Genomic DNA, 20,924 nt, shown 5'->3' on the forward strand with positions numbered 1-20,924 from the left:
GTAAATCTCCTCTGTACCCTCTCCTGTAATGTGATGACCAGAACTGCACGCAGTACTCCAGCTGTGGCCTAACTAGTGTTTTATACAGTTCAAGCATAACCCCCTGCTCCTGTATTCTATGCCTTGGCTAATAAAGGCAAGTATCCCGCATGCCTTCTTAACCACCTTATCTACCTGCCTTCCACACCCTCACCTCGCCCTATCTCTGCATCCTTCTCGGCCTCTGTGTCTCCTCCCACACCCTTCACTCCTCTAACTCTGGCCTTATGTTCACCTCTGACCTTTGTACCACAATTGGTCGTGTAACCTTCAACCACTGTGGCCCTACTGTTTGCAACTTTCTCCCTGAGCCAGATCCAAGACGGTCCCAACCTCTGTGGTCGAGCTACACGGATGACGCATGCATCTGTGCACATTCAGAGACTGAACTCCAAGTCATAGTCAACATCTTCACTGAGGCGTACGAAAGCATAGGTCTTACACTAAACAGCCGTAAGACAATGGTCCTCCACCAACCTGTCCCCGCCACATAGCACTGCCCCCCAGTCATCAAGATTCACGCGCAGCCCTGGACAACGTGGACCACTTTCCATACCTCAGGAGCCTATTATTGGCAAGGGCAGACATCGACGACGTGATTCAACACCACCTCCAATGCGCCAGCGCAGCCTTTGGCCGCCTGAGGAAAAGAGTGTTCGAAGATCATGACCTCAAATCTGCCATCGAGCTCATGGTCTACAGGACTGTAGTGATACCCGCCCTCCTGTATGGCTCAGAGACGTGGACCATATACAGTAGACACCACAAATCGCTGGAGAAATACCACCAACGATGTCTCCGCAAGATCCTGCAAATCCCCTGGGAGGACAGACGCATCAACATTAGCGTCCTTGACCAGGCCAACATCTCCAGCATCGAGGCACTGACCACACTCAACCAGCTCTGCTGGGCGGGCCACATTGTTCGCATGCCAGACACGAGACTTCCAAAGCAAGTGCTCTACTCAGAACTCCTACACCCTCAAAGCCTCCTTGATAAAGTGCAACAACCCCACCGACACCTGGGAGTCCCTGGCCAAAGACCACCCTAACTGGAGGAACAGCATCCGGGAGAGCGCAGAGCACCTCGAGTCTCATCACCGAGAGCATGCAGAAACAAAACGCAGATAGCGGAAGGAGCATGCGGCAAACCAGTCCCACCCTCCCTTTCCTTCAATGACTGTCTGTCCCACCTGTGACTGAGACTGTAATTCCCATATTGGACTATTCAGTCACCTAAGAACTCATTTTTGGACTGGAAGCAAGTCTTCCTCGATTTCGAGGGACTGCCTATGATGATGACTTTTTGCAATTTTCTCCATGAACCATGTTTTGCCTCATTGCACCTTTATAAATCTACTCAGGACCCTCTTTTCAGCCAATCAAACTTTCGGTTACATCTAACTCTCACCCTGTGGCTTTCCCTCTTGTTCCCCCCGCCTCCACCCCCACTCCTGATAAAGCACTTTTGAGACATTTTCTAAGTTAAGAAGTGCCATATAAATGCAACTTGTAGTCTTGAATCCAATTGATAAAGCAGTATTTGCAAAAGGCCATTTATCTTTTGACAGTAAAGAATCTGAAATGAACATCTGAGATTTCACACTGTTGTGGTAAGACGTTTTTTGCATTAAGCTCTGGAATTCCCCCTCTGTAAACCTCTCCGCCTCTCTACCTCTCTCCTCCTTTATGATGCTCCTTAAAACCTACCTCTTTGACTAAGCTTTTGGTCATCTGCCCTAATATCTCCGTATGCGGCTCGGTCGGTATCAAATTTTGTTTAATAATGCTGCAGTGAAGTGCTATATAAATGTAAGTTGTTGTTTAAGACTGCACGGACAGCGTCTTTTAAAATTTGATGTCACTTGGATTGCGGAGTGAGCCTTTGGCTCAGAGGTAGCATTCCAGACTCCAGGTCAGAGGCTGCAGGGGTCAAACCCCACTCCACACAGACCCGTCTCTGGGTCAGAGTGTGCAGAGATCAAACCCCACTCCACACAATCCCGTCTCTGGGTCAGAGTGTGCAGAGATCAAACCCCACTCCACACAGTCCCGTCTCTGGGTCAGAGTGTGCAGGGGTCAAACCCCACTCCACACAGTCCCGTCTCTGGGTCAGAGGGTGCAGTGGTCAAACCCCACTTCACACAGTCCCGTCTCTGGGTCAGAGGGTGCAGTGGTCAAACCCCACTTCACACAATCCCGTCTCTGGGTCAGAGGGTGCAGGGGTCAAACCCCACTCCACACAGTCCCGTCTCTGGGTCAGAGGGTGCAGGGGTCAAACCCCACTCCACACAGTCCTGTCTCTGGGTCAGAGGGTGCAGGGGTCAAACCCCACTTCACACAATCCCGTCTCTGGGTCAGAGGGTGCAGGGGTCAAACCCCACTCCACACAGTCCCGTCTCTGGGTCAGAGGGTGCAGGGGTCAAACCCCACTTCACACGGTCTCGCTCTGGGTCAGAGGGTGCAGGGGTCAAACCCCACTCCACACAGTCCCGTCTCTGGGTCAGAGGGTGCAGGGGTCAAACCCCACTTTACACAGTCCCGCTCTGGGTCAGAGAGTGCACGGTTTAAAAAATTTGTTTATGGGATGTGGGTGTCGCTGGCAAGGCCGGCATTTATTGCCCATCCCTAATTGCCCCTTGAGAAGGTGGTGGTGAGCCGCCACCTTGAACCGCTGCAGTCCATGTGGTGAAGGTGCTCCCACAGTGCTGTTAGGGAGGGAGTTCCAGGATTTTGACCCAGCGATGATGAAGGAACGGACGATATATTTCCAAGTCAGAATGATGTGTGACTTGGAGGGGAATGTGGAGGTGGTGGTGTTCCCATGCGCCTGCTGCCCTTGTCCTTCTAGGTGGTAGAGGTCGCAGATTTTGGAGGTGCTGCCGATGAAGCCTTGGTGAGTTGCTGCAGTGCATCTTGTAGATTGTACACTGCAGCCACGGTGTGGAGATGATGGATGAGGTGCCAATCAAGCAGGCTGCTTTGTCCTGGATGGTGTTGAGCTTCTTGAGTGTTGTTGGAGCTGCACTCATCCAGGCTAATGGAGAGTATTCCATCACACTCCTGACTTGTGTCTTGTAGATGGTGGAAAGGCTTTGGGGAGTCAGGAGGCGAAACACTTGCCGCAGAATACCCGGCCTCTGACCTGCTCTTGTAGCCACAGTATTTATGTGGCTGGTCCAGTTAAGTTTCTGGTCAATGGTGACCTCCAGGATGTCGATGGTGGGGGACCCGGCGATGGTAATGCCGTTGAATGCCAAAGGGCGGTGGTTAGACTCTCGCTTGTTGGAGATGGTCATTGCCTGACGCGAATGTTATTTACCACTTATCAGCCCAAGCCTGAATGTCGTCCAGGTCTTGTTACATGTGAGCATGGACTGCTTCATTTTCTGAGGAGTTGCGAATGGAACTGAACACTGTGCAATCATCAACGAACATCCCCGCTTCTGACCTTATGATGGAGGGAAGGTCATTGATGAAGCAGCTGAAGATGGTTGGGCCTAGGACACTGCCCTGAGGAACTACAGCAGTGATGTCCTGGGGCTGTGAAAATTGACCTCCAACAACCACAACCATCTTCCTCTGTGCTGGGTGTGACTCCAGCCAGTTTCCCCCCTGATTCCCATTGACTTCACTTTTACTGGGGCTCCTTGATGCTACAATCGCCTGTTATCAAGGGCAGTCACTCTCACATCACCTCTGGAATTCAGCTCTTTTGTCCATGTTTGGATCAAGGCTGTAATGAGGTCTGGAGCTGAGTGGATCTGGCGGAACCCAAACTGAGCACTGGTGAGCAGGTTATTGGTGAGTAAGCGCCCATTGATAGCACTGTCAACGACAGCTTTCATCACTTTGCTGATGATTGAGAGTAGACTGATGTGGCGGTAATTGGCCAGATTGGATTTGTCCTGCTGTTTGTGGACAGGACAAACTTGGGCAGTTTTGCATATTGTTGAATAGATGCCAGTTCATGTTGTAACTGTACTGGAACAGCTTGGCTAGAGGCGCGGCTAGTTCTGGAGCACAAGTCTTCAGCACAACAGTAGGGAAGTTGTTGGGGCCCATAGTCTTTGCTGTATCCAGTGCACTCTGCTGTTTCTTGATATCATGTGGAGTGAATCAAATTGGCTGAAGACTGGCTTCTGTGATGGTGGGGACCTCAGGAGGAGGCCGATATGGATCATCCACTCGGCACTTCTGGCTGAAGATGGTTGCAAACGCTTCAGCCTTGTCTTTTGCACTCACGTGCTAGGCTCCGCCATCATTGAGGATGGGGATATTCATGGAGTCTCCTCCTGCCGTTAGTTGTTTAATGGCCCACCACCATTTACAACTGGATGTGGCAGGACTGCAGAGCTTTGATCTGATCCGTTGGTTGTGGGATCACTTAGCCTTGTCTATAGCATGCTGCTTCTGCTGTTTAGCATGTATGTAGTCCTGTGTTGCAGCTTCCCCAGGTTGGCACCTCATTTTTAGGTACACCTGGTGCTGTTCCTGACATGCTCTTCTGCACTCCTCATTGAACCAGGGTTGGTCCTCTGGCTTAATGGTAATGGTAGAGTGAGGGATATTCCGGGCCATGAGGTTACAGATTGTGGTAGAATACAATTCTGCTGCTGCTGATGGCCCACAGCGCCTCATGGGTGCCCAGTTTTGAGCTGCTAGATCTGTTCTGAATCTATCCCATTTAGCACGGTGGTAATGCCACACAACACGATGGAGGGTGTCCTCAGTGTGAAGATGGGACTTTGTCTCCACAAGGACTGTGCAGTGATCACTGCTACCAATGCTGTCATGGACAGATGCATCTACGACAGGTAGATTGGTGAGGACGAGGTCAAGTAGGTTTTTCCCTCATGTTGGTTCTCTCACCACCTGCTGCAGGCCCAGTCTGGCAGCTATGTCCTTCAGGACTTGGCCAGCTCGGTCAGTAGTGGTGCTACCGAGCCACTCTTGGTGATGGACATTGAAGTCCCCCACCCAGAGTACATTCTGTGTCCTTGCTACTCTCAGTGTTTCTTCCAAGTAGTGTTCAACGTGGAGGAGTACTGATTCTTCAACTGAGGGAGGGCAGTAGGTGGTAATCAGCAGGAGGTTTCCTTGTCCATGCTTGGCCTGAAGACATGAGACTTCATGGGGTCCGGAGTCAATGTTGAGGACTCCCAGGGCCACTCACTCCCGACTGTATACCACTCTGCCACCACCTCGGGTGATGGAGGATGGAGGAGTCTGGGACATTGGCTGAAAGGTGTGATTCTGTGAGTATGACTGTGTCAGCCTATTACTTGACTAGTCTGTGGGACAGCTCTCCCAATTTTATCACAAGTCCCCAGATGTTGGTGAGGTGAACTTTGCAAGGTCAACAGGGCTGGGTGTGCCATTTTCGTGTCTAAAGCCGGGTAGTTCTTCCGGTTTTATTCTTAGTATTGCTTTTCGTAGCAATTTGTTAAAACTGAGTGGCTTGCTGGGCCATTTCAGAGAGCAGTTAAGAGTCAACCACATTGCTGTGAGTCTGGGTCAGTAAGGACGACAGATTTCCTTCCCGAAGGGACATTAGTGAACCAGGTGGGTTTTTACAACAATCACATAGTTTCATGATCACCATTACTGATGCTAGCTTTTTATTCCAGATTTATTTAATTAACTGAATTTAAATTCCCCAACTGCCATGGTGGGATTTGAACTCGAGTCTACGTATTATTAGTTCAGGCCTCGGGATTACTAATTCAGTGACATAACCACTATGCTGCTGTTCCCCAGTCCAGACAGTCCCGTCTCTGGGTCAGACGGTGTGGGGCTGACACTGAGCCACACAAGGAAATATTAGGACCGGTGACCAAAAGCTTGGTCGAAGAGGTAAGCTTTAAAGAGCATCTTAAAGGAGGAGAGAGAGGTAGAGAGACAAAGATGTTTGGGGAGGGAATTTCAGAGCTTTGGGCCTTGGCAGCTGAAGACGCGGCCACTGATGGGCGAAGGAAGAGGGGATGCGCAAGAGAGCAGAATGAGATGAATCTAGATATCTCTTGGATTTGTAGAGCTGGAGGAGATTACAGAGATCATCATCATCATAGGCAGTCCCTCGAAACGAGGATGACTTGCTTCCACACCCAAGAAGGATGAGTTCACAGATGTTTCAATGAAGGACCTAATATTCCAGATCCCAAACTAAATCCTGAAGGGTGGAAGATTTTTTAACGTGTGGTGACCGTTGCACACCAGCCACCATACGGGCTTGACAGAGCTAGGTCTTGGTTCAGTGGCAAGGGTTATCCAAGATGTCTGGAGATCTGCTCTGCTGCATGGACCTAGTGCGCACACATATCGCAGTGTGGGCTGGCCCGTGCTGCCCCTGGGCCCCTGGCCCCAAACTCACGCCTCTCCTGGGCCCCGATCACGTCCCTCCACAGTCTCTCGCCGCTCCTGCTGTATCTGCCCACGCTCCAATCACCGACCTGGACCTTGATGACGTCACACTTCGCTGCCGCCGCAGCTCGCACTGCTCCCTGTAGTGGCAAGCCTCCACGCTGCTCCCAGGTGCCGCACCGACGCTCCTTTTATGGCCCTAACCTGCCGCTGGTGTTCTCACACAGGTCAGGATAGGGAGGGGCCAGGCCATGCAGGGAATTGAACACGCGGATGAGAATTTTGAAATCGAGGCGTTGCTGGACCGGGAGCCAATGTAGGTCAGCGAACACAGGGGTGATGGGTGAGCGGGACTTGGTCTGACTCCAGTGTTTTAGGTGCGTGGTTCCGCCTTTTATTTGGCTTGTTGATTTATTTTCTGTGTATCCAACAATATCACAGCCTATTACAGTAAAAATGGTATCTGTTAATATAAGATCACTCTTGCTGTTATTGTAGTTGTAGCCTGGTCTGGCCATTGTGGACATTCTCTGCCTGATGTGATTCCATTACATTAGCAACAAGATCAGAAGAGACAAACTCCTGACATATAATGGGGAAGTAATATGATGTGTTCCAAGGCACATCAGAGGCTGGAAATTCGGTCGCGCCTCTGTTGTGGCATTAACCCGGGTGGAGCAGTAAATTTAGCGCCAGGAAAGGGTTTGCATCTCCAGCCGCAAAATTCATCAGCTGGGCCCTGAGTGTGGAGCGGGGCGCTAAGGGAGGCGTTACACACCTCTCTCAGTGTGCTAGGCCGGCTCAGCAAGGGAAAATCCCGAGATAAACAGCCGGCCTTGGAGCGCCCTGAGAGAGGCTTCCGTGGGAAGAAAAATCTGAAAACCCCCCACCAAAAACATTCCCAATACTTTAATGATGCCACATTGACATAAATCGCAAAATAAAGAAATAAAAAGCAATCACTCAGTTACATTCCTTCCCTCACTGCGGCTGGTACAGCTCGGACCGCCCACCAGGGGGCGCTGCAGGGCGTACGGGTCGGGCGGGAGTCACAAATCGAACCGGTGTCACAACCAGGGGCCTTGCACACTGGCTCGCCTCTCCAGGGCGGTAATACTCCGCCCCTGCCGACACCGGCACCGAATATCCCGACGGGGCGCTGGAAGCTGGCCGCCCGCCCGGAAATGATTCCCGCCGCCATTACCGACACTCCAGGGCAAAAACAGAGACAGCAACAAGCGTAAATTGCAGCCCAGAGTACCTGGTTGGATGTGGTCAGGTAAAGTGGTCTGATGAATGGCGATCTTTCCTTACTCTGGACTCTATCCTTGTTGTAGTCTAAGTACCTTTTCATTCTCGGGTGTGGGCGTCGCTGGCAAGGCCGGCATTTATTGCCCATCCCTAATTGCTCTTGAGAAGATGGTGGTGAGCCGCCTTCTTGAACCGCTGCAGTCCGTGTGGTGAAGGTACTCCCACAGTGCTGTTAGGGAGGGAGTTCTAGGATCTTGACCCAGCGACGATGAAGGAAAGCCGATATGTCTCCAAGTCGGGATGGTGTGTGACTGGGAGGGGAACCTGCAGATGGTGTTCCCAGGCATTCCCAGTTTTCACTAAAACAGGAACTTCAGCTCCTACTATCCTAACAACAACAACAACAACTTGTATTTCTATAGCGCCTTTAACGTCCCAAGGCGCTTCACAGGAGTATTTGTAAGACAAAACAAATAAATTTGACACCGAGCAACATAAGAAGAAATTACGGCAGATGACCAAAACCTTGGTCAAAGAGGTAGGTTTTAAGGAGGTTGTGGGGCTGGAGGAGATTACAGAGATAGGGAGGGGCGAGGCCATGGAGGGATTTGTTAGCAAGGATGAGAATTTTGAAATCGAGGCGTTGCTTAACCGGAAGCCAATGTAGTTCAGTGAGCAGAGGGAGTGATGGGTGAGCGGGATTCGGTCCGAGTTAGGACACGAGTAGCCGAGTTTTGGATCACCTCAAGTTTACATAGGGTAGAATGTGGGAGGCCGGCCAGGAGTGCGTTGGAATAGTCAAGTCTAGCGTTAACAAAGGTATGGGTGAGGGTTTCAGCAGCGGATGAGCTGAGGCAAGTGCGGAGACGGAGATGTTACGGAGATGGAAATAGGCGGTTTTAGTAAGATATGAATATGTAACACAATAACGTTATTAAAATGTATATGTTGTCAAATATTAATTATAATGAACCAAGCCTATTCACCTCTTTAAATAAGTTTTCTGTCGAATGCAATTAGAGAATAAAACTCAACAAAACTCTTTATTGTTACTGAATAGTCATAAGATTAAACAACAGATGTTATATGAAGGTGTTGATGATGGCTTGGAGTTCGGCCTCTGAGTGTGCGCAGACGCAAGCGTCGTCTGTGTACTGTAGTTCGATGACAGAGGATGGGACGGTCTTGGATCTAGCCTGGAGGCAGTGTAGGTTGAACAGGTTCCCACTGGTTCTGTAGTTTAGTTCCATTCCAGCGGGGAGCTTGTTGAGTGTGAGGTGGAGCATTGCAGCGAGGAAGATTGAGAAAACTGTTGGTGCGATGACGCAGCCCTTCTTGACCCCGGTCCGGATGTAGATTGGGTCTGTGGTGGATCTGTTGGTCAGGATCATGGCTTGCATGTCGTCGTGGAGCAGGCAGAGGATGCTGACAAACTTTTGAGGGCAGCCGAAACAGAGGAGGACACTCCATTGTCACTCACGGTTGACAGTGTCAAAGGCCTTTGTGAGGTCAAAGAAGGCCATGTACAAGAGTTGGTGCTGTTCCCTGCATTTCTCTTGTAGTTGTCACGTGGTGAAGATCACATCCGTTGTACCCCGTTGTGGATGGAATCTGCATTGCGACTCTGGGAGGAACTCTTCAGCCACAGGGAGAAGACGATTGAAGAGGACTTTCCCAGTGGCTGATAACGGGGAGATTGCTCTGTAGTTGCCGTAGTCGGACTTGCCCCTTTTTTTGAAGATGGTCACGATTACTGCATCTCTGAGATCTCGCGGCATGCTCTCCTCCCTCCAGATGCGAGAAAGTAATCCAAGATGGCGCCCGGGATGGCAGCTTGCTAGGGAGCTCCGCTGCTCAACACCGGCCCCGGAGTCCCTTTGGCCAACTGGGAGCCTCGGCGGCAACCCTGGAGTCCGACTGAAACAATGCATCGGGTGACTGACACAAACTTAATATATTACCGGTTTTATTTCAAATACTATTCACCATACCTACTTACCATTTTACATGCAAGTACATGTGTTTCTTATTCGCTCACTGAAACATCTACATTTTATACTATTGTCAATTTTGGTTTGATTACACTCCTGTAAAGTGCCTTAGGATATTTTGCTATATTAAAGGCACTATAAGAACTTAAGAATTAGGAGCAGGAGTGGGCCCTAGGGCCCCTCGAGCCTGCTCCGCCATTCAATAAGATCATGGCTGATCATCAGCCTCAACTCCACTTTCCCGCCCGATCTCCATATCCCTCGATTTCCCTGGACCCCAAAAATCTATGTATCTCAGCCGTGAATATATTCGGAGACTCAGCATACACAGCCCTTATCCTGAGACCTTGACCCCGGAAACAACCTCTCAGCACCTACCCTGGCAATTCCCTTCAGAATCCTTTATGTTTCAATGAGATCACCTCGCATTCTTCTAAACTCCAGACAATACAGGACCATTCTCCACAATCTCTCCTCATAAGACAGCCCTCTCATCCCAGGAATCAATCTAGTGAACCTTTGTTGCACCGCCTCCAAGGCAAATATATCCTTTCTTAGATAAGGAGACCAAAACTGTGCCCAGTACTCCAGGTGTGGTCTCACCAAGGCCCTGTACAGTTGTAGCAAGACTTCCTTACTCTTATACTCCACCCCCTAGCAATAAAGGACAACATACCATTTGCCTTCCTTAGTGCAAGCTGTACCTGCATGCTGGCTTTCTGTGTCTTTTGCATAAGGACACCAAAATCTCTCTGAACACCAACATTTAATAGTAGCTCACCATTTAAAAATTTTTCCTACCAATGTGAATAACCGCACATTTCCCTACATTATACTCCATCTGCCACCTTACTGCCCACTCATCTCGTCTATCTATATCCCTTTGCAGACATTTTGTGTTCTCCTCACAGCAAGGTGTTGTGATTATTTATTTTTTATCTTCAAGTTTCCACTATGGATGTACAGTATTTACTTCAGATTGAAGTTTGTTTGTTTGTTCTTCTCTCCTCCATGCTGGGAGTTGTAGTGCAGTGACAATGGTGCATTCTGGGAGTTGTAGTGCAGTGACAATAGTACATTCTGGGAGTTGTAGTGCAGTGACAATGGTGCATTCTGGGAGTTGTAGTGCAGTGACAATGGTACATTCTGGGAGTTGTAGTGCAGTGACAATGATGCATTCTGGGAGTTGTAGTGCGGTGACAATAGTGCATTCTGGGAGTTGTAGCATGGTGACAAAAGTGCATTCTGGAAGTTGTAGTGCAATGACAATCGTGCATTCTGGGAGTTGTGGTGCAGTGACAATAATGCATTCTGGGAGTTGTATTACAGTGACAATAGTGCCTTCTGGGAGTTGTAGTGCAGTGGCAATAGTGAATTCTGGGAGTTGTCATCATCATCATAGGCAGTCCTTCGAAATCGAGGAAGACTTGCTTCGACTCTAAAAGTGATTCTCAGGTGACTGAACAGTCCATTACGGGAATTATAGTCTCTGTCACTGGTGGGTGGCTCCTTCCATTGTCTGCGCTTGTTTTCTGCATGCTCTCGGCGATGAGACTCGAGGTGCCCTCCTGGATGCTCTTCCTCCACTTAGGGTGGTCTTGGGCCAGGGACTCCCAGGTGTCGGTGGGGATGTTGCATTTTATCAAGGAGGCTTTAAGGGTGTCCTTGAAACATTTCCTCTGCCACCTGGGGCTCGCTTGCCCTGTAGGAGTTCCAAGTAGAGTGCTTGCTTTGTGAGTCTTGTGTCTGGCATGCGGACAACGGAGCTGGTTGAGTGTGGTCAGTGCTTTGATGCTGGGGATGTTGGCCTGATCGCGAACACTGACGTTGGTGCGTCTATCTTCCCAGTGGATTTGCAGGATCTTGCAGAGACAGCTTTGGTGGTAGTTCTCCAGCGATTTGAGGCGTCGACTGTATATGGTCCACGTCTCTGAGCCATACAGAAGGGCGGGTATCACTACAGCCCTGTAGACCATGAGCTTGGTGGCAGATTTGAGGGCCTGATCTTCGAACACTCTCTTCCTCGGGCGACCGAAGGCTGAGTTGTCGTCGATGTCTGCCCTTGCTGATAGTAGGTTCCCGAGGTATGGGAAGTGGTTCACGTTGTCCAGGGCCGCGTCGTGGATTTTGATGACCGGGGGCAGTGCTGTGTAGCAGGGTCAGGTTGGTGGAGGATCTTTGTCTTACAGAGGTTTAGTGCAAGGCCCATGCTTTCATACGCCTCAGTAAAGATGTTGACGCTGGCTTGGAGTTCAGGCTCTAAATGTCTGCAGATGCAAGCATCGTCCATGTACTGTAGTTCGACGACAGAGGATGGGACCGTCTTGGATCTGGCCTGGAGGCGACGAAGGTTGAACAGGTTCCCACTGGTTCTATAGTTTAGTTCCTCTCCAGCGGGGAGCTTGTTGAGCGTGAGATGGAGCATTGCAGCGAGAAAGATTGAGAAGAGAGAGTTGTCGTGTGATGACAATAGTGCACTCTGGGAGTTGGAGTGCGGTGACAATAGTGCATTCTGGGAGTTGTAGTGCGGTGACATTAGTGCATTCTGGGAGTTGTGTATGTTTATATGTGTCTCTGTTATAAAGTTTATTTTAATAGGTTTCTGATAAAACAAGATGGTGACCAAAACGATTTTCAAAAAATATTTTGGGTGATTTCATTGGCAGCCCCTCCTGTTATTGGGTAGCTGATTTCTGATTGTAAATTAATGCTGATCCTATCTTCTTAATGCTTCATGATTCGTAACTTTTGTACCTTTTTCTATTTCTCTATTGGTCGATTTCCAAACTGTTTAGTTGTGATTTGTTTCCGTTTTATGATTTGAACCAACTGCATGCAATTGTTCTACATATCTTGCATATGTCATGAAGGGGGACGTCTGAAGCATGATGGACACATTTTTATACCAAATATATTTACTCCGTTCTGCATACTCACATTTGCATAATGCCGATCCTCTCCTAAACTGTTAACTGTTGCACTCTGAGAGCACAAACACAGTCAAGGATTAGAAGGGCCATTGTTGGTTCTGATCTCTCTAATACCAACACTTTCCCATTTATTTGGAATATTCCTAATATTTTACTCTATCTGACATTGTTCCAAACATTTACCACTGAGTAAAAAGAAGGTTCTTCCTAATATGTCAGTTTTGAAAGTATTTTTCGTTAATTAAACACAATGCCCCCGCTCTTGTTTTCCTGTCTCAATCCCCTGGGTTTACCGACATGTACTGGTCGGTATACAGTGATTGCGTCCTTTGCTTTCTGTGCTGTGGAGAATAATCTTCTGTCATCTTTTGGCACACTTTATCCCCTCTACACTTGAGATCAGTCTTGCTGCCATTGTCTCCCCAGCGCTTGTACCTGTTTCTTATAGGCTCGTGGCCCAAACCAATGGTGGTCAGATCAATTCATGGTAGAATCCCAACAGACCTACTAAAGACTTGCACCCCACTGTTCTGGCTATATATCCCACCTTTCCACTTTCTTCTTTCAATTGCTTTGTTGGCCAAAATTGAGAAGCTAATCATTATAGTCAGCTCGACTCCTACCCAGTCAATCCTATGCATTGTATGTACATCTAGTGTACATGCTGTCAAACTGTGTACATAGTTTGCATTGATGCTTGTTGAATCTAAATTGCCATTCATCCACCTAAAGATAAAATATTTTGTAAATTGTTCCTCAATCTTAACTTTGCTGCTCTCCCTATATTAGTCATTAGATAAGTTTGCACTTCGTTTAAATAACCCAATCATTAATGTCAATTAGAACCAACAGAAGTTCAGGTCCTGCCTGACCTGTGGCACATTACTCTCTCACATACATACTGCTTCTAAATTCCATACCGCTATCTCTTGTGGTACCAGAAAGGAATTGTGTGACAAACAAAGAGTTTAGCATTACCCACTGCTCCATTGTTTGAAGCCCCTTAACAAAACAATCCTTTTGGTGAATAGACTGAAGTGTGGGGAGTTAATGGAGTGTGGGGAGTAGAGCGGTTGTTGCAGGGAAGCTGTTTCAATGCTGCATTTTACTTCAAATTAATTTCCTCTGGTTCCAAGTTTTCTTTTGGGTCTTCTGCCTTTTGGAGATTCTGAACCTCCTTCACCAGTGCCTGCTTGACCTCGGAGAGCTGGGTAAGGTGATCGAAGCCATGTCAGAGGTCCTTCCATGTACCTGACTGATGACCAGTTCAACAACACCTAGCCACAACCGAGGTAATAGTACAAATAATGTGAACTGGGTCAATTGACCAGGATACCATGGGCTTGAGTTTAAACAAGCATGTAAATAAGAGCATTGTTTGGAGGGATGTAACACAGATAGAACAAAAGAAAGCTCTTGCATTAATATAGCGTCTTTCACAACCTCAGGACATCTCAAAGTGCTTTACAGCCACTGAAGTACTACTGAATAGGAATGCTGGTTGAGGGATCATTGAATCATAGAATCATAGAAATTTACAGCATGGAAGGAGGGCATTCGGCCCATCGTGTCCGTGCCGGCCGACAAAGAGCTACCCAGCCTAATCCCACTTTCCAGCTCTACGTCCGTAGTCCTGTAGGCACTTCAAGTCAACACCCAAGTACTTTTTAAATGTGGTGAATGTTTCTGCCTCTACCACCCTTTCAGGCAGTGAGTTCCAGACCCCCACCACCCTCTGGGTGAAGAAATTTCCCCACCAATCCCCTCCAAATCTTCTACCAATTACAGTACTTTAAATCTATGCCCACTGGCTGTTGACCCCTCTGCTAAGGGAAATAGGTCCTTCCTATTCACTCTACACAGGCCCCTCATAATTTTATACACCTCAATAAGGTCTCCCCTCAGCCTCCTCTGTTCCAAAGAAAACAATCCCAGGCTATCCAATCTTTCCTCATAGATAAAATTCTCCAGTCCAGGCAACATCTTCGTAAATCTCATCTGTACCTTCTCCAGTGCAATCACATCTTTCCTGTAATGTGGTGACCAGAACTGCACGTAGTATTCTAGCTGTGGCCTAACCAGTGTTTTATACAGGTGAAGCATAACCTCCCTGCTCTTGTATTCTATGCGTCGGCTAATAAAGGCAAGTATTCCATATGCCTTTTTAACCACACTTGTCAGGGCCTGGCCTCAGCCAATCTCAGGCAGTGTGACAATAGGATACAACAGTGAGACTCACCATCCCGGATGTCAAGTGTCAGCTATGGCTCAATCAGTGGCCTTCCTCACTCTGAGTCAGAAGGTCGTGGATTCCAAGACCCACTCCAGGGACTTGAGCCCCATAATCCAGTGCAGTGCTAAGGGAGCGCTGCACTGTCAGAGGTGTGTCTTTTGGATGAGACGTTAATCCGAGGCCCCGTCTTCTCTCTCAGGTCGATGTAATTTTGAAGACGAGCAGGAAAGTTCCCCCTGGTGTGCTAGCCAATATTTATCCCTCAACCAAAATCACTAAAGTAGATTATCTGATCATTATCACATTGCTATTTGTGGGAGCTTGCTGTGCGCAAATTGGCTGCCGCGTTTCTACATTACAACAATGACTACACTCCAAAAAACATTTCATTGGCTGTAAAATACTTTTGGACGTCAAAGGTGCTGTATAAATACAAGTTCTTTCCTTTTACAAAACAGGTTACTACTTCATTGGCTATAAAGTGCTTTGGATATCCTGAGGATGTGAAAGTTGATATATAAATGTAGATTCATTCATCATCCTTCTTCCATTCTCCACATCAGCCATTTGGCAGTCAATAAGGGACATTTTTGTAATAATAGGACGATGGCCATTAGGAACTGGACTGATTCCACCCAAACCCATTTGCATATCACCCTGACAGCCCACAGGAATTTTCATCACATCAATCTGAGCTGGATTCGAAAGCAAGAGTTAAAAGACTAGCGTCAACCACACTGCGCCACCCAGTCCCCCAACAACAACAACAACTTGTATTGATCATCATCGTAGGCAGTCCCTCGGAATTGAGGAAGACTTGCTTCCACTCTTAAAGTGAGTTCTCAGGTGACTGAACAGTCCAATACGGGAATTACAGTCACTGTCACAGGTGGGACAGACAGTGGTTGAAGGAAAGGGTGGGTGGGACTGGTTTGCCGCACGTTCCTTTCGCTGCCTGAGTTGGTTTCTGCATGCTCTCGGTGATGAGACTCAAGGTGATCAGCATCCTCCCGGATGCACTTCCTCCACTTGTATTTATATTGCGCCTTTAACGTAGTAAAACATCCCAAGGCGCTTCACAGAAGTATTATACGACAACAATATAAATTTGACACCGAGCCACATAAGAAGAAATTACGGCAGGTGACCAAAAGCTTGGTCAAAGAGGAAGGTTTTAAGGAGCATCTTAAAGGAGAGAGAGGCGGAGAGGTTTAGCGAGGGAGTTCCAGAGCTTGGGGCCGAGACAGCTGAAAGCACGGCTACCAATGGTGGAACGAATATGATCAGGGATGCTCAGGAGGGCAGAATTAGAGGAGCGCAGACATTTCGGTGGGGTTGTGGGGCTGGAGGGGTTTACAGAGATAGAGAGGGGCGAGGACCTTTAACACAACTGGATCCCTGGCCAAAAAATCTTTTATTTGGTAACATGTTGTTTACTTTAGTGTGTCATTAAAGTGTATGTGGGAATATTTTAATCTGTAAAAGATTGGTTGGATAATTGTGTCCAACACATGGAAACCTCAAAATTCTCTATGATCTTCCCGAGAGAAAGCAACCCATGTGCTCTGCATCCTGTTAACAGTTCAGCACTCCCTCGGTACTGCACTGGAGAGTCGGCCTGGATTTTGTGTTATACAGGTTGAACCTCCCTTATCCAGAACTCCCTTATCCGGAACACCTCTGGTCCAGAACCATTCCTGGCCATCGGGTGGAACATGCGCAGAACTCCTACATGAACAAGTTGAAGTCCTTCCTCGCTGCCGACTCCTGCAATCGCTGGCTTGACCCCACGATCCACCGCCCCCACCCACCCCCCCACCCCATGATCTCTCTGCCGCACTCCCAGCCCCAAGCCAGCCAGCTCCAATATCCCCATGCTCAGTACCTGTACCATCAATTTAATGTGACCACCCCTCGTCTGGCCAAGTCCCTTATTCGGAACAGGCCAAGTCCTAAGGGTTCCGGACAAGTGACGTTCAATCTGTATTGCAATTTGACATATTAGGTGCCATATCTGTAACCCTGGCTAAGTCCCTTTCTGTTTCAATGTTACCAATTTCTACACCATCCATGGTTTACTCTTTGATTTCCCCTGCCAAGGTGTGGCACCTTGTATGTATTTGTGTCAGGGATTAAAGGCTGAAAATATGTTGACCCGAATAATCGGAATGAGAAGCTGCGATGAATGTTACCGAGAGCAGCAGCCAGCTGAGTGTGGGTGTGGCATGAGTTTTGAAAGGGACAACACCCAGTTTAATAGTAGTCCTGAGAGACAGCGATCAAAAGGCAGAAAGAGGGCAGGATATTTTCAAGAAAGAACATGCTGTAAAGATTATGAAATCTATATATTTTTATAAACTACATGATTCCAGGACTGGCTGACTTTTCACGCCCGTCTTCGCCCTCTCATTCTGCTCCACTGCCCCGACGACACTAAGGGGTCGAAATTCGGAACCGCCGTTTTTGAGGTGGTGACACCGCCTGAAGAGTGATTTTACCGTTGGGCGGTAATCACCCACCTCAAATTGCCAAATTCAGTATTTTTCCCCAAAGATGAGAGAGGCGTTGCACACCCGTCCTTGGGCGCTAATGGAACGGGAGTTCAGGAGGCCCACTCCATTTAAGAACATAAGAAATAGGAGCAGGAGTAGGCCATACGGCACCTCGAGCCTGCTCTGTCACCCAACACGACCGTGGCTGATCCGATCATGGCTCAGGTCCACTTCCCCGCCCGCTCCCCATAATCCCTTATCCCCTGAACTGTCTATTTCTGTTTTAAATTTATTCAATGTCCCGGCTTCCACAGCTCTCTGAGGCGGCGAATTCCACAGATTTACTGAGAGAAGAAATTACTCCTTATCTCAGTTTTAAATGGGCAGCCCCTTATTCTAAGATCGTGCCCTCTAGTTCTAGTCTCCCCCATCAGTGGAAACATCCTCTCTGCATCCACCTTGTCAAGCCCCCTCACAATACTATACGTTTCGACAAGATCACTCTGAACTTCAATGAGTAAAGGCCAACACCCTCAACCCCGCCTCATAAGTCAACCCCCTCATCTCTGGAATCAACCTAGTGAACTTTCTCTGAACTGCCTCCAAAGCAAGTATATCCTTTCGTAAATATGGAAACCAAAACTGCACGCAGTATTCCAGGTGCGGCCTCACCAATACCCAGTATAACTGTAGCAAGACTTCCCTGTTTTTATACTCCATCCCCTTTGCAATAAAGGCCAAGATTCCATTTGCCTTCCTGATCACTTGCTGTACCCGCATACTAACCTTTTGTGTTTCATGCACAAGTACCCCGACAAATTTCCCGACGGTCAGCTGCCAGCATCCAAGTCGATAAAAGTGCAAAAAAAGTTTTTGAAAACTTCTTTCACCCACACTTCCGCACTGGTGCCATTAATACATAAATGCTGAAAAAATTTAAGACAACAACTTACTTTACTCTCTGGACGGTACGGCCCCAGGATCCCCGATGTACCGACACCTTTTCCAGTTGGTACCAGCGCCTGCCGGTGAAGCCGCTGAACTTACCGAATATCGCAGCCGTGGTGCCAAAGGGGTATTGCCCATTCGATGATGTCACCACGTGGGCACCGCCCCCACCGCCCAGCTCAATGTTTCAGGAGGTGAGGAGCCCGCTCCGCAACGACGCTAAGTCCTGAGCTGCCCGTTACCCATCCCTCCCCGTCGCTAACGGCTGGCGTAACAAACCGAATCCCGACCCTAATTCTGGTTGGGTTACGGCTAAGGTCCAGGTGAGCCCTGGCAGTAGGTGTTGGCAGAAATGGTTACTACAATGGCTGCTATTGAGAAAGAAAGAACTTGCATTTCTATAGCGCCTTTCACAACCTCAGGACGTCCCAAAGCCCTTTACAGTCAATGAAATACCTTTTGGAGTGTAGTTACTGTTATAATGTAGGGAAACGCAGCAGCCAATTTGCACACAGCAAGCTCCCACAAATAGCAATGTTGATATGACCAGATAATGTGTTTTTTAATGATGTTGGTTGGCCAGGACACCAGGGAGAACTCTCCTGCTCTTCTTCAAAAAGTGATCTTTTACGCCCACCTGAGGGGGCCTCGGTTTAACTTCTCATCCAAAAGACAGCACCTCCGACAGTGCAGCACTCCATCTGTACTGGCACTGGGAGTGCCAGCCTAATTATGTGCTCAAGTCTCTGAACTGTAACCCATCACCTTATGACTCAGGGGTGAGAGTGCTCCCCACTGAGCCTTGGCTTACATTTATTGAGTCAGACCATATAATTGATAATAGAATTGGATAAGTATTTGAAAATAAAAAATATGAAAAGATACACAGAATTGGGATTGCAGCAGACATCTACAGCTCAAGGGTTACCACCAGCCTAGGTACGATGGGCTGACCGACATCTTTCTCTACTGAAATCTCTATGAAATCCGACACAATCAGATCAATAAAACGGACATTGTGAATTTAATCACCACCCTCATTCCAACTCTGAGCAGACACTTGACAGATGAACACGGGACAAAATGCATTCTTCAATTTTCTCTTTGTCTCCCCGAATCCTGCTGGTATTGCTTCAATTCCTCACCCTCTGGCCATTCTGTCAGCCCGAGTTTAGACATTAAGGTCGAAATTTGGTACTGCCATTTTTGAGGCCGTGTCACCGGCTGAGAGAAATTTTTAGCGCCTCCCTTCAGGCGCAGTTCCCAAACACGAAATTCAGTTTTGCCGCTTAACGAATTGATAGGAGCGTAAAATCATGTTGTTGCAGACTTACCTGGAGGCGCTACGCTGCACTAAGTGGGCCATTAACCGTGGGCTCAATATCCGAGACTTAGGCAGCATTTGTAGCTGTGCCACAGACAGAGTGGTCCACCTGGATTGAATTGAGGCGTTGATTGGCCGGCTCAACGCCTCCTGGGTATATTCACTTCCTCCGCACTCCCTCAGACCGTGAGCACGGCAGACCCAGCAGCAGCTCGTCAGCGTGCTCACCGGTTCACGGACGCCGCACTAGATTCACTCCTTGATGCCCTGGAGAGACGTGGGCAGAGGCTGGGAGGAGACCCCAACCCCAAACATACCGAGGGCTACTGAGGGAGATAGCAGAGCAAATGTCTGCGAGTGACACAGTCTGCAATGTCAGAAAAAGTGAAATGACCTGACGCGGCTAGTGAGGGTGAGTATCTTTAATTTCAAACTTCAACTCTGACCTCAATATGCAGTCTCTGCTCAATGCAGTGTTTCAGAATCTATGCTCTAAGTGGATGAGGCCACAGTCAAGGTTCCCATTTGCAGCCTCATCCACTGCAAGGACGCTGTTAACCTTGCTACTCGGTTCTTCAGACCCACCCCTCATGTTGTTGACTGCTCAGTCTTCATATGCATCTCGAAGACGGTAGCCTCCCCATTACTGTGAGGTCCTGGCCCCCTAATTCCACCATTGCCACAGCAAGACCATGCAGCGAATAGTACTTGCATCGAACTGTGAAGACTGTTATAGAGTAGTATGTAAAGTATGTAAGGCACTTGGGACACACTGATAGAAGGCCTCTAACTCTGACTTTCTCTTTAATGTTACAGTCGAAGCTCGCACACAATCGCAGGGAGCAAATATGGACTGGTGGAGGAGAGCCAGGCCTCCAAGTGCTCACTCCGTGGGAGGAACGGATTGCTGCCCCAATGAGTGTGCAAGTTGATGTGACGGCGGTGGATGTGATGACCCCCCTCGGAACAGTGACGGTATGTTGAGCTCCTGTGCAGCGACCTGCAGGACACTTGGCCCTGACACCATCAACATGCAGCTATTTCCATGAGACTGCCATTCACGAATACCTTTCCTGCTCCTGGCCCCCTCCCCTGCAGGTAACCGCTGTTCTGTGTTTGTGCTTTCAGATGACCAGCCAGATCCATCAGGGCCTTCTCGCGAGCCTCCCACAGGTACAGATGGTGGCGATGACCCAGAGGACGAGGAGGAGCAGGAGGACGACACCTCCTTCGACCTCACGCAGGAGGCTGCGTGGTCTGAGAGTGGGGCCAGCAGTGCTGCTGACCAAGGGGTGGTGGGGGAGGAGGAGGTGGGTGATGCTCCAGGACCGAGTGGCCTCCAGCAATGCCATGG

This window comes from Pristiophorus japonicus, chromosome 4 (genome assembly GCF_044704955.1).
Source record: "Pristiophorus japonicus isolate sPriJap1 chromosome 4, sPriJap1.hap1, whole genome shotgun sequence".
Lineage (NCBI taxonomy): Eukaryota > Metazoa > Chordata > Chondrichthyes > Pristiophoridae > Pristiophorus > Pristiophorus japonicus.